Source organism: Sminthopsis crassicaudata, chromosome 1 (genome assembly GCF_048593235.1).
Source record: "Sminthopsis crassicaudata isolate SCR6 chromosome 1, ASM4859323v1, whole genome shotgun sequence".
NCBI lineage: Eukaryota > Metazoa > Chordata > Mammalia > Dasyuromorphia > Dasyuridae > Sminthopsis > Sminthopsis crassicaudata.
Window position 1 is genome coordinate 587,600,165 of NC_133617.1, and position 13,406 is coordinate 587,613,570.

Below are 13,406 nucleotides of genomic sequence, written 5' to 3' on the forward strand. Positions count from 1 at the left end.
AAAGGAAGGAGAGGAAGGAAAGGAAGGAAAGGAAGGAAAGGAAGGAAAGGAAGGAAAGGAAGGAAAGGAAGGAAAGGAAGGAAAGGAAGGAAAGGAAGGAAAGGAAGGAAAGGAAGGAAAGGAAGGAAAGGAAGGAAAGGAAGGAAAGGAAGGAAAGGAAGGAAAGGAAGGGAAAGGAAGGGAAAGAGAAGGAAGGAAGGAAGGAAAGGAAGGAAAGGAAGAAGAAGGAAGGGAAGGAAGAAAGGAAGGAAAGGAAGGAAAGGAAGGAAAGGAAGGAAAAGGAAGGAAAGGAAGGAAAGGAAGGAAAGGAAGGAAAGGAAGAAGGAAGGAAGGAAAGGAAGGAAAGGAAGGAAAGGAAGGAAAGGGAAGGAAAGGAAGGAAAGGAAGGAAAGGAAGGAAGAAGAAGGAAAGGAAAGGAAGGAAAGGAAAGGAAGGAAGGAAAGGAAGGAAAGGAAGGAAAGGAAGGAAAGGAAGGAAGAGGAAGGAAGGAAGGAAGGAAAGGAAGGAAAGAAGGAAAGGAAGGAAAGGAAGGAAAGGAAGGAAAGGAAGGAAAGGAAGGAAAGGAAGGAAAGGAAGGAAAGGAAGGAAGGAAGGAAGGAAGGAAGGAAGGAAGGAAGGAAGGAAAGAGAAGAAGGAAGAAAGGAAAGAAAGAAAGAAGAAAAGAAAGAAAGAAAGAAAGAAAGAAAGAAAGAAAGAAAGAAGAAAGAAATAAAGAAAGAAAGAAGAAGAAAAGAAAGAAAGAAAGAAAGAAAGAAAGAAAGAAAGAAGAAAGAAAGAAAGAAAGAAAGAAAGAAGAAAGAAAGAAAGAAAGAAAGAAAGAAAAAGAAAGAAAGAAAGAAAGAAAAGAAAGAAGAAAGAAAGAAAGAAAGAAAGAAAGAAAAAGAGAGAAAGAAAGAAAATCTTTTGGCAGCAAAAGTAATTTTTCTCACAATATGCCAGAGGAGGGAGCTAAATACTCTCTCTATAGATTGTAAAAACAGACTCACTATGAAAATCTCTACATGTGCAGCCAATATTTTGCTAAAATTCACTCTTATTTCCATTTAGATTTTTAGCTGAGTTTTGAGGGACTTTTTTTGGGGTTGCTCCTATATGCTTTTATTTGGAAACAAATAACTTTATATGATCTAAATTTATTTTTCCTTTTCATGTTAAATGGCCACTGGATCTTAGTCAAATATTTTTTATGGGAAGTAATACATACTAAAATGACACACAATAATTTCTTCAATTAAAACTTGCTCAATCACCATGGTATTTCATCATGCAAAATTATATCATTAAATATTTGCTTTTTTGGAATTATTTTCAGAAAAGTATGACATCACTTTATTAAATCTATATATTCAGAAACAAGAATATTTCAGGCATAACTATTATCATGCATTGGCTGGTGACTAGCTCTATTGGACAAAACCAAACAAAAGAACAAACAATAACAAAAAAAAACAAAAAAAAAAAAAAAACCCCAACAAAAACAAAAAATAAAAACTGTTCCAGAGCTGTGTATACAGTTCGAACCTAAGAAATGTCAAAGGACGTTGTCCAGGCAAAGGCTCAGCTACAATCTACAGAACCTCCTAACCACTTTAATTTCTTTTGTACTCTAAGTTAACAAGACCATCTTCCCTGTACCTTCATCCTGAAGGAAAATATCTCTACTGGAAAAGACAGCCATAGACAATTTTATTGGGACTCATCTAATCCACAAGTCAAACTCACATTTCTTTTCCTTCTAAAATTGTAAAATTGTAAAATCAAGATTGCTGCTAGGATCAAATCAAAAAATATTTGTAAAGCACTTAGCATAGTAATATAGTAGACACTAAATAAATGTAGGCACATAATAAATGTTTTCTTTTTTCATTTTGAGAAAGCAGGGACATTTAGAGATAGACATCCTTACTACACAAGGGAAAAAGAAAGTATATCTGAGGATAGCAGTTTGAAATGAAATTGCTGAGCTAAGCAAATTCAAGTTAAAGCAATGAAAGGATACATTAACTTCCACCTACTTCCACATACACATACTGAAAAGCAGACTATTTAAAAACACTACAAACTGAACTCAAAATACCCAAGAACTCTTGATTTCTCTGACAACACAACACAATCCACTTTTCTCTGCCTCTAGATTATGTGACCTTGTCAGCTCACAAAGACACTACTTACCACAACTAGTTCCTGTCTTCAATATGGTTCATTGTAAGTTTAAAAAATGTTATGTCAAGATATATAAAAACAATGTTAATGGACAGTGAATTTTATATCTTTAAAATCTCAAAATTTTCTATTTTCAAGTTTAAAAAAAAAACAAAGAAAAGTGGAAAGATTAAAGATTAAGCCAATAATAATAATATAAAATGCTGATATTTATGGAAAGAATAGAGGGAAGACTTAAAACAGTAGAATGACTTGTCCACAACTCCTAAAGGGAATCAGAAACCAGGTCTTCCTCAATTAAACCCCAGTACACTATTCATCATTTTAAGCAAGCACACATTAAGTTGATGTGTAACATTTTGATCTTCTAGAGAAAGGGAAGGGGAAGGGGAAATGAAGGGAGGGAAGAAGGGAGAAAGAGAGGAAAAGAGGGAGTGAGGGAAAGGAAGGAAGGGAGGGAAGTAGGAAGGGAGGAAGGCTGCCACAATATAAGTGGATAGAGCTGGTATAGAAGCCAAGAACACCTGGGTTCAAATCCTACCTCTGATATACTGACTATAGGTAACTCTAAGCATGTCATTCAATTGTTCATTTCTCTAGACAATTTTCCAAAATTCTAAATTGCAGAAAGAGTATCTCCCAGCATTAGTAAATGAAGTTTCCTCCCTAGGGAGTTCTGAGAATCTGTGAAATTACAGAGCTTATTCCTATTAGGCCTATTCTATCTCCCAAGATACTGAAACATTTCTTAAAATCTACATAAGTTGTCTTTGCAGAAAATCTGGAAGTTTAAAAGATCACAGTAATTTTTCTATAAATTCACTGTACATATTGTAATTCACAATTGTTCAAATTTCTGAATCATCAAGGCTACCTACTGAGAACATGCAATGGGAAGTTCTAAAAGATACCATTTAACAAAAACACAAGACACAAGATTTCAAGGACTTTCTTTTCACCATTACAGCTAACTTAAGTTACTAAATCTATTTTCTTTGAGAAGTCTCAGAATTGCATGACACCATCTATCTTAGGCACAGAAGTCCCTCAAGAAAATACAATAAAATAAAAACAAGTATGTCTTTAATTTCATCCAAAAAAGGCAAAAAGCTTAGCTACTCAAAGCCTTTGCTTTTAAGAAATGAAGACCAGAAACAATAATCACTAGGAAAATTACCAAATTTGACAAGTGACCTTTTAAACAGTAACTCTCTGAGATACAGCATTAAAAATCATAAACTCTAGTGATCTTAAATTGCAACCAAGACAGAAAATCCGTTTTTATTCAGTAAAATCTCTAGGAAAAGTAGTAGTGATGAACAGAGTATGGTCTTTCCAAACTTCATAAATGTTAACTTTTGTAAGCATTTGAAATTATCCTCAACAAACTTTGGTATCTGACTTAAGACTATTTTGAAATTCTGAAGCATTTGTTGGAGGCAAGGGACTGAACTGTGGAGATCAAGTTCACTCCCTCAAATCTGTGCAAATTTGTGAATTCCTTTAACTATACCTTAGCAATAGTTTTTCATTCCACTGAATCATTTTATAAAGAAACACCATCAGCATGCTTGAAGAAAAGAAAGAGCAGAAGAATTAAAAGATACAAATCTGTCTCCACAGTATTAAAAAGCAGGAGATAAAGTGTCTACCATGTTCTCTCTTCATCATTTGCAAGGACAAAGATGACCTCCTCAGTCTCCCCAGCTGTAGGAAGATTTGGTACGTCGAATGGTACATTTTCCATGAAATCTATTTTTTTTTTCTTCCTTTATCCCAACAACAGCCTATCACGTGAAGGAGAGACCAGACTTCCCTGCAATCTTGGGGCACTTCTCAAGCTGGTTAAGACTGACAGGCCTGAACAGTACTTGGGCAGCAGCAATGTGTGGGAGACGGGAGCATACCTTATACTAGATGTTGCCAACATAGCTACAAAGTGCAAGATGAAACCAGCACACAGCTGTACCTTTTGGAGGAGTTCTCAGTAAAAAGAGATATTTTAGAGTGCCTGGCAAAGGCAAGTGGAAAATTAAAGCTGGAATACTGACTAGCTCCAAAAATGTTAGAGCCAAATCTTTCATTATGGATGGAAGCAGTATGAAAGTGGGCTGAGACTAGCACGAGCTTTTTAAACTGTAAAAGGATATAATGCGAAAAGAGGTTCACATACAAAGCTTGAACAAATATCTGTCAGATGTTACTTTATGTAATAACTGTAGCTAAGACCAAAATCCCTTGCCATCAAAAACGACTGGATATTTTGCTATACTTCCCTTAAAATGCTTTTTAGGAATACAAAACTCTAAGAGTTCACCTAAAAAATTCAAATTAGTGTTAAAATAGAAGTATTATGACACAAAAATACATCCTGTAGACTTCTGATGCACCTTTAACAATAACATCTTATAGAATCAAATATCCCTCAAATTATCTGGGACTCCTACCCTAATTCTCATTCTTATGGGGTGGAAGGAACTGCACAAACACCTAATGAATAAAATTACAAACAACACAAGAACTTGATTTTAAAATTTCAAGGAGCAATTTTTTTAACTTAATCTAAACACTAGTTTTATACCTAATGATCTAGAAAATTTCAAGGAAGAAGTTCCATTCAGACAGAAAGAGTCTATATATTTAAGGAGCTTAAAAATGGACCAGCTTAAGTTCAAAACACTAGCAACTTTTTTTGCACAGTCATCTAAAATAAAAATGACATGATTTCACTGAAATCAAGTGAAATAAGCATCAGTTAATTTTCTCTCCTTGTATGCTGATTTTTATTTTAAAATACTTGTAACTTTTGGGTGGTTATGAGTTTCGTATTTTAAAAGAGAATAGAGATTACTTTGCAGGGTAAGAAAAACTATTTTGAACTGTTATGAAATAAGAAAGAAAATCAAAACATAAAGGATTCCTTTCTCTCCTTCCTCAAAGTGAGAAAGAGGCCTAATGGAAATTGTCAGACTTACAGAGAGAATTATGCCACTTAATTAACACTATGGGAATTTTGACCTAAAGGGATTAACCATTTAGAAAACTAGAACCTTTCATATCTTTTTGGATACTCAAATACTTTGAAACCTTTAATTGAACTGCCTGTCTGATACCAGCCTCTTAGTCACATAGCTTTAAAAATATATATCTTATATTTGTTCCAAATTTAACTTTACACTCCGAGACACACTACTATAGGAAATAAGGACTGAAAGATTCCTTTTATGAAATGAGACATTCCAACTTTGCTTCAATTGTCACTAACCAAAATAGTGAAAATTAAAATCCAGTTGAAATAATACATTTAATCTCTGTCAGAATAACTAATTATTATCACCTAAAGTCTGAATTTAGCACTCCACTACACCATGTACTGCAAAGACTCTAATATGATGTTTAATCACACACACATACACACACACACACACCCCACATCATATCACATATATATGTGAAAAAGTGCAATTTTTTTAGAGGAAGAAAATGCATATACTAGAGAATTTCAGAGCCTGGAATGTTACAAGTAGATTTTTTTTTTTAAATTTTGCTTTACTAGAACAACTTAATATGACAAAGCTTAAACTGTGGGTGTCAAAAGGAAATGTATTTTCTTTTCAAGGCTTCCTAATTTAAATCTATAAACACAAGAAATCTGGTCTAAACTGACAAGAATTTGGGAACCACTTCTACTAAGCAAACTGAGACAAAACTAGCCAATTTTTACAGGTTGTAATAATATTTTCTGGTTAGAACTCATTGTTAAATTTGATGACCAACCCCTCCCCCCACTGGTCTGAGAAAAGTTTATGGCATTTCCCATAAAGTTTTGATTTCTTCTCTGGCCAGACCATTTTATAATAATATTAATTATTTTTATTCTAAGAAAGGAGAAACATAAATGATTACATTTATAAATCAGAGAAGAATCGATGTTTCTTACAATACCTGAAGATTCTGGTTTTCTTCAAGGACAATCTTGTAAAGAAATTCACTCTTCCCCAGTCACATTGCATTTTAACTGAGAAAAGTTACCACATGTCACTTCAGAAATGCTAATGTCATGACTATTCTGAAAGACACCCCTGAGAATTGGTGCTGACTAGGGGAGGGTTAAGAGATGGAAAGAAAAGGAAGCTATGAAGAGAAAATGGAGATTAAAAAAAAAAATTGATTCAGACTAGAGGAAGATAGACTGCAAGGCCAAGTAGTAAGTAAAATGACAACAATAAGATTGAGTAATAATAATACCTACAAGAGACAACAAATTGATATTAAAAAAAGACTAAAAGACACAGAAGAGAATTCACGTAGGAATGATGAGCCTAGAGAGCCTAGATGAGCCTAGAAATGGAAGGTACATATTAAGAGAGCACTACTGAATGCAGAAGATAAAACTATCAGCCTCCAGTTTATACCTGATGCCAGGCACAGAAGGACAATGTGTATCTAAATTTGTAGTTAAAAGAGACCATTGAAAAAGTCTCTTGAAAGTTAAAATGGAATCAACAAATAATGAGTTTACTTACTATCTGTAAATTATCTGTGGGCATACTATGTGTAACCTGAAAGCTCTTTATATGAGATCTCAACCTAAGGTCTACAAACTTTTAAAATATTTTGCTAACTTTATTTCAATATAAATGGTTTCCTTTGTTATAATACCTATTTTATTTTATGCATTTAAAAACATTATTCTGAGGAGTCCATAGGATTCACCAGATTGCTAAAGGTATCAGGAAACAAAACGAGGTTAAGAATTCCTACTTCAGTGGTTGAATACACACAATGTACATGTAACAGATAATAGGGAAGGGATGCCATGGAGAAAAAATGGCAAAGGACAAAAAGTCAGTATTTAAGGAGAAGAAAGCCTTGATCTATTCCATGGCAGCAGCAAAAGCTATCAATAGCAGATGTCAGGGCATCTTCATTGGATGTGTCACAAAATTTAAGTTGGTAATGTGTTGTATATAAAAAATGTATATTTAGTGGAAAGTATATATGAAGTGGCATATTATTATAAATATACATAGATCTATATATTTTATTTTACCTTATGTATAACACACACACACACACACACACACACACACACACACACACACCAGGCAACAAGAATATCTCTGGGGCAACCAAGACATAGAAAGAAGGCAGTTAAAAGAAGTTAAAAATTCTAAGGAAAAAGTATTCTTAATCTGTGATAATATTTATAGGCCGGCAGGTTACAGATTTAGAATTGGAAGGAATTGCCAAAGCCATCTAATTCAAACTACTTCATTTGAGGAAAGAAAGGTTACCTTAGTAACGGACAGAGCAAATCCAGTTTTGTTTTGTTTTTCCCCCCATAGTACCCTATATGTTGCCAAAGGCAAAAATCCTCTTGTCCATAAAATGTAAGGTAATTCCTGTTCCATTCTATGGCAGCTTTTTTTTTTTTTTTTTTTTTTTTTTTTTTAAATCAAGACTGAAGCTAAGCCAGAACATGGGCCAGGCTAAATATTTTCAGGATAACATTTATTAAACATTTTCTCATAAAGCTAAACTAATAAGCACATTCTTCCCAAAGATGCCATAGCTTTTTGGCTTTCTTTTCTTTTTTTTTTCAGCTAAATATAGCTGGCCAACTTATCACTTTCAGTGGTGAAAGAGAATTATTCTGTTTAATCATGTTAGAAAGGGATAATAAATAGCTTTCAAAAAGCTATCATACAACATATTTAACTGTTCCTCTAAATAAAATCTAAAAATCCCCAGGCTTTACTGTTAATGAAAGGATCTGAGATAATGATGACATGCAGAAATTGGGAATGTCCCTTGCTATAATATTAGACTTATAAAAGAGACTTTGAGAGTCATCTTATGTAATACCTATTCAAAGCATGATGTTTTTCTACAATATTTCCACTCAATAATTAAATAAAATATGAAATGGAAGAAAGAAAAAGGACAATTGGAAATTCAAAAAAGTACTACTGACTCTCAAATAGGAGTGAGGGATTGAATAAAAACTTTCATATTTATTATAATTTTCTTCAGAGACAAGAAAATTGAGTTATCTGTAATTTCTTTAGCATGCTAACCACGCAAAGAACAAAAATAATGTTGCTGAAGTAATTTTAAGACAAATGTAATGTTATGGGTACAAATGATCATCAACACTGAAGCTTAATGATATGGGAATTAGTCAAAATGTAAAAATGGAACCAAATTTTAATAGCTTCACATTCACATTTCACAGTATAAGATGATCAGCACCAAAATCTACAAGGGAATATTATCCATCTTTTTTAACTCAATATTAATTCATGAAAATACCTTTAAAAAAGAAAAAAGTAATACTTACAAATCATTCATTTACCCTTAATAATGTGCTTAGAATATATTATTAAAATCATTAAAAAAGCAGTTGGCATCTGAGTATCAAATAGCACAGGTTTATGAAGAGTAATGTCAAGCAGATGCAAATGCTGTCTTTAATTCAGTTTTATATAAGGAGGGAAGCAAAAGAAACAATATAAACTGGCTTCAGGAAAGCTTATAGTCTCATCAATGAATCTGTAAATATATGGCAGAAGATATATTGATATTATTAGAATGATTTGTTTGTTGTCTGGTGGAAATTATTATATAAATATCAACTGGAACTAGAAAGCAGAATTGGTGCTGGGGTGTGTGGGGGTGGGACGGGGAGGAAAGAGTATTAAATACTTGGCCTTCATCCATATCTACTCATGTATAACTGACATTATTATACCTCTTTACAAAAGAACATGCCACTTATATTGGAAAATGGTGTGAAGCGGGGAGCCCTGGGAAGCATGTGTGAAGTAGACAAATAAATAGTTATGGGAATGATAGAAAAATGTTAGTTTTATGCGGAGAATCACCAACAATATGAAGGAAAAAACAGTGATTCATGAAAGCAAAAATTGATCGCAGCAGACTATGATTTTCTGATTATTTAAAGAATTTTCACTTTCTTAAAAAGCAAGGCAACTTATAATCTTTTTCATTACCTCATTCCAATGTTCAGTTAAAAGGGAAGCTAGAGTGTCTGAATGAAGGAAGGGAGTTTCGTACATTTTGTTCTATCAGATTAGGCCTCAGTAACTTTATGAATTATGGCCTGTCAACCACTTCTTTTCATCTGCTAAAGAATATGCTTCTTAGAAATAGCAGCTATAAATAAAACAACAGATGTTTTTTGGTTGGCTCCAATCAGAGCTTGGATGATTTTTTAAAAGTGTCTTGAAGTTGAGTCACTGTAGAGCCTAAGCTAGACTACCCCCTATTGGTAATTTTGATGCAATCTTTTCAAGATCTATTTGTATGGGATTTAAGAAAGAGAAATATCAGGTAGAGAAAAATGGAGCAGGGGGGAAAGGGAAATATTGAACTAGATTCTAACCCCAGCTCTTTCATCAACCAGATATATGACCTTGGTTTATAAGTCACTTAAATTCTGTGGCAACTCAGTTTTCTGAAAAAGTGTGAAACCCTTTATCATTCAAATCTTTTCCATGGCTAATATCCTATGATTCTAAGAATAAGCTTTTGCCATGCAAGGTTACAATCACTAATGAAAACTCTTTATAAAGCTGATGTTAAATTACCAAATCAGTTTGAAAAGAGCTACACACTCAAATAAATATTCATATATAAATACAACAATATTTGGAAATGTGCACGTGTACACATGCTACTCCGAGGAGGAAGGAGAAAATTAAATAGAAGGAATTCATATTAATGGAAACATACTAAAACCTAATTCTGATTCCTAAGGAAATGTTGATAATGGCAAAGTAAAAAGAAAATTTATGAGGATTTCTTAAAACTTCTTCCCCACAATGAAGAGAACAATTTCTTTTCTTTCGTTCTTTGAGAGGCAATTGGGATTAAGTGAAGTCTTGCCCAGGGTCTCCCAGCTAGTAAGTGTCTGAGGTCATGCTTGAATTAGGGTACTCCTGACTCCCAGGCTGGTGCTCTATCCACGTGTCATCTAGCTGCCCAGAGAACAGTTTCAAATAACTAAAAATGACCCCAAGATGTCTTTATCTAGATCAGAAGACAAATATAATTTTCAATTGCCCCAAGTATCAAGATAGGCACAAACTAGATAACTATTGGATTTTAACAAAAAAACTGGTAATAGATTTATCTCCAGAGGCAAAAAAAAAAAAAAAAATTGAGTCATACTTATATGACTCAATATTCAAGTCATGCTAAATGAATAGTCTCACAGAGTCATCATCTCTGCTGCCTTTCTCTTGAGTTTTGGGGATACCTCTGAACTAAGTTACTTTTGTCTTCTTTATTATTTGTGAACAAGGAGTTTAAGAACAGAGCAGTGCTAAAGAGCACGAGTAAAGCAGAAGAGTTCACCTCTACCAATTTTCTTTCCTAACTCAATTTGCTGATAACACATTTTATTGAAGCTTCATGATCTTTTGAACTTCCCAGAGACCAAAGCAAATGACACAGGATCTAAAGTAGGTAAAGGGTGATTGGTATCTATCCCAAGCCAAGTGTTCAGGGAGCATTTCTGTGTTCCAAAGTTTCAGAGACCTAAGACTCCTAAGGTCAGGAAGAGATTAAACTGGTTATTTAACTAGCTGGTCAACTTTGACTCTTTAAGTACTGTATATCTAGTGAACTTAAAATTAACTTCCAAAGCATAGATGTTTATAAACGTTCTGACCCTCCATTATTAGTAGAGATGTCTTTTGGTTGGTTTCCCAGCTATGAGATAAGGGAAATATAATTGACTTTGAATCAGTGGATCAGGGTTCACATCTTCTCCTTTATTACTTATTATATGTATGACCTTTTATCATATTATACATATGAATCCTTTTCATCTTTTTGAAAATTGGTCAAAGTGAAGGGGCTAAACTATATAACTTAAGATCGCTCTAAATCTACTATTCCATGATCCTGTACTAGTAATGGTTTCTGTTGCTTCCTCTACACTTCCTCACCTCTTCTTCCTCCTCTCCCAAATCTGTGGCATGTGTTTGCAAGAAGATTAAATGTACAGCTACAAAACTAGGCTATCAAATTCTAGATCTCAATTCCATTGGCACTGTGCTCCAATGAACCAGCTAGCCTATATAGGCATTACATGTACTTCTAAATTTTTTTTTACAAATGTTCTTCCATATGACATTCCTTTAAGGCATCATTTCCCAAATGAATCAGGCCAGACAACATTTCGAATCTTGAAATAAACTGACCCCCCAAAAAAATATTAGCCTTGGAATATTAAGGACATGGAAATATATTTGGAATAAAGGTGGATGAGGAAATCTTGGCATAAAATAGAACCCACTTTAATACCTTAAAATTACGCATGGGTATGTATTATGTATTATAATACATAATACATATTCTCAATTAATATTTCAAAAAGAAAAATCGCAGTGAAATTTTCCAGAATGTCTAATTCATAGGATTTCCTAGAACTTCTCAGAATATGATTTGGTAAAGACTATGTAATATGGTGTAATAAGCAATGTAATATAAAGGCATGAAAAGGGCATGAAATCTGGAGTCAGGAGATTCAGATTCAAATCTTTTATGTAACATTAACTCTATTATTGAGAAAATCACAAACTAGAGCTTTAAGTAGCATCTGACCTATGAGAACAGCCAGATATTAGCAGTGGAGAAGGGGGAAGGGGAATAATGCCCCCAATGCCTAGTGGCTTGCTGACTGTCTTTTCTGCTCCTTCATGGGAATTAGAGTTTATTAGCCATTTCTATTTGATGAACTCTATGACCAGGATGGACTGACAATCCCCCCCCCCCCCCCCCACTGAATTTGTTCTAAGTATTAGAATTCCAAGTTGCATCCCTAACTTAATTTCTCTGAGATCCAAATGTTTTGTGTGGTGATGAGGCTTCAAATGGCATTAAAAAAAGCAATTTGTGAAACTGGTAAGGAAGGAAGGTAAGGAAGAGGCCTGGCCTAATAAAAAATTAGGGGTAAGAAAAGATTGAGACACAGGAGACCTACAAGGCTTCCTCAAAATCAGAGAGCTCTTATTGAGCAGCTGAGTGTATGTGGCACTAACCCAGGCAACATTATGCCCTGCCAAGGGTCATATGCACTGTAGCCAGAATGAAGACAGACCTATCTGGTCAAATATCACATCTGTTAAGCATGGGGCTTAAATATATCCCACTCCCACACTTCATGTGGATGAATGAAACCCAATAACAATCTAAGAAACCTAAATATAACCATACATTCATTCAGCCTTCTCACCAGCCATATATTTTTGTAACCTGGTACCAAAATTGTTCTTACCCACCTTTCTGCCATGTTAGGGGAGAAAAAATATTCTTTATTTCCACAGCAAAATTATTTTAGGTTTTCCCTTTTACAAAATGGAATAATTATGTGGAAAGGAGAGAATTCCATTTAAGTATTTATAGTGAGTCTGTTATATAAGAGGTATCCTTATTCTGCTCTAGAGCTGGGACAGGGTCCTTGATCTGGATAATCTGGCCATCTTTTTGAGAAGACAAAGCAGAGACAAAAAAATAACTCACTCTACAAGGCAGAAAACTGACAACTGTCAAAAAATGGTGCAAACAGTACTATCAGAATTCAAAGATGGAAGAGACTACTTGCTGGGGTAAAGGGGGAAAGAAGTTCTCAAATAAAAGTTAAGGTGGCAAAACCAACTAGCTTCTGGATTCCAAGCACTACAGAAAGGTGTTCTATATATGTAAGAAGAATTAAGAGAGTAATGCTTCACTTACTCCTCAGTATCTAAGTCATAAGCAATTAAGGAAATATCCTAGCCCAGACTGCCAAAGCATTTTAGTCCAAAGCAAAATGGCACTCAGGGGCAGAGTAAGTTAATTTATTTAATATCAAACTTGCTATATTGGTGAGCAAAGGTATCACAGAATAGAATTAAGCTAAGCAAGATTTTAGAACTGTAGCCATTTCTATAAACATTTGCTATTGTCAAATATTCTATTAGGACATATATTCTCATATGCAATAACAATGACCATCTGTCGTGGGCTTCTTTAAATGGATTTTAAATGTATCTATGTACATTATTCTCTTATTCTCACTGCCTGGTGATCAAAGAACAAAGCCTTGAATTTAGAAGGGAAAAGCTCCCAACATTAAGTTATCAAGTCAGAAAAACCAGCATCTGTTTAGGTTTATTTTGACAGTGTATGATTCAATAATTTCCTTTATGAAATTAGTTACCACTAACACA

General features: G+C 34.1%; 1 protein-coding gene across 1 annotated transcript in view; it reads right to left on the minus strand.

Annotated features, from left to right (window-relative positions):
- PIK3R1 (phosphoinositide-3-kinase regulatory subunit 1) overlaps positions 1 to 13,406 on the minus strand; it is a 91,609-nt gene that overhangs the window by 30,729 nt on the left and 47,474 nt on the right.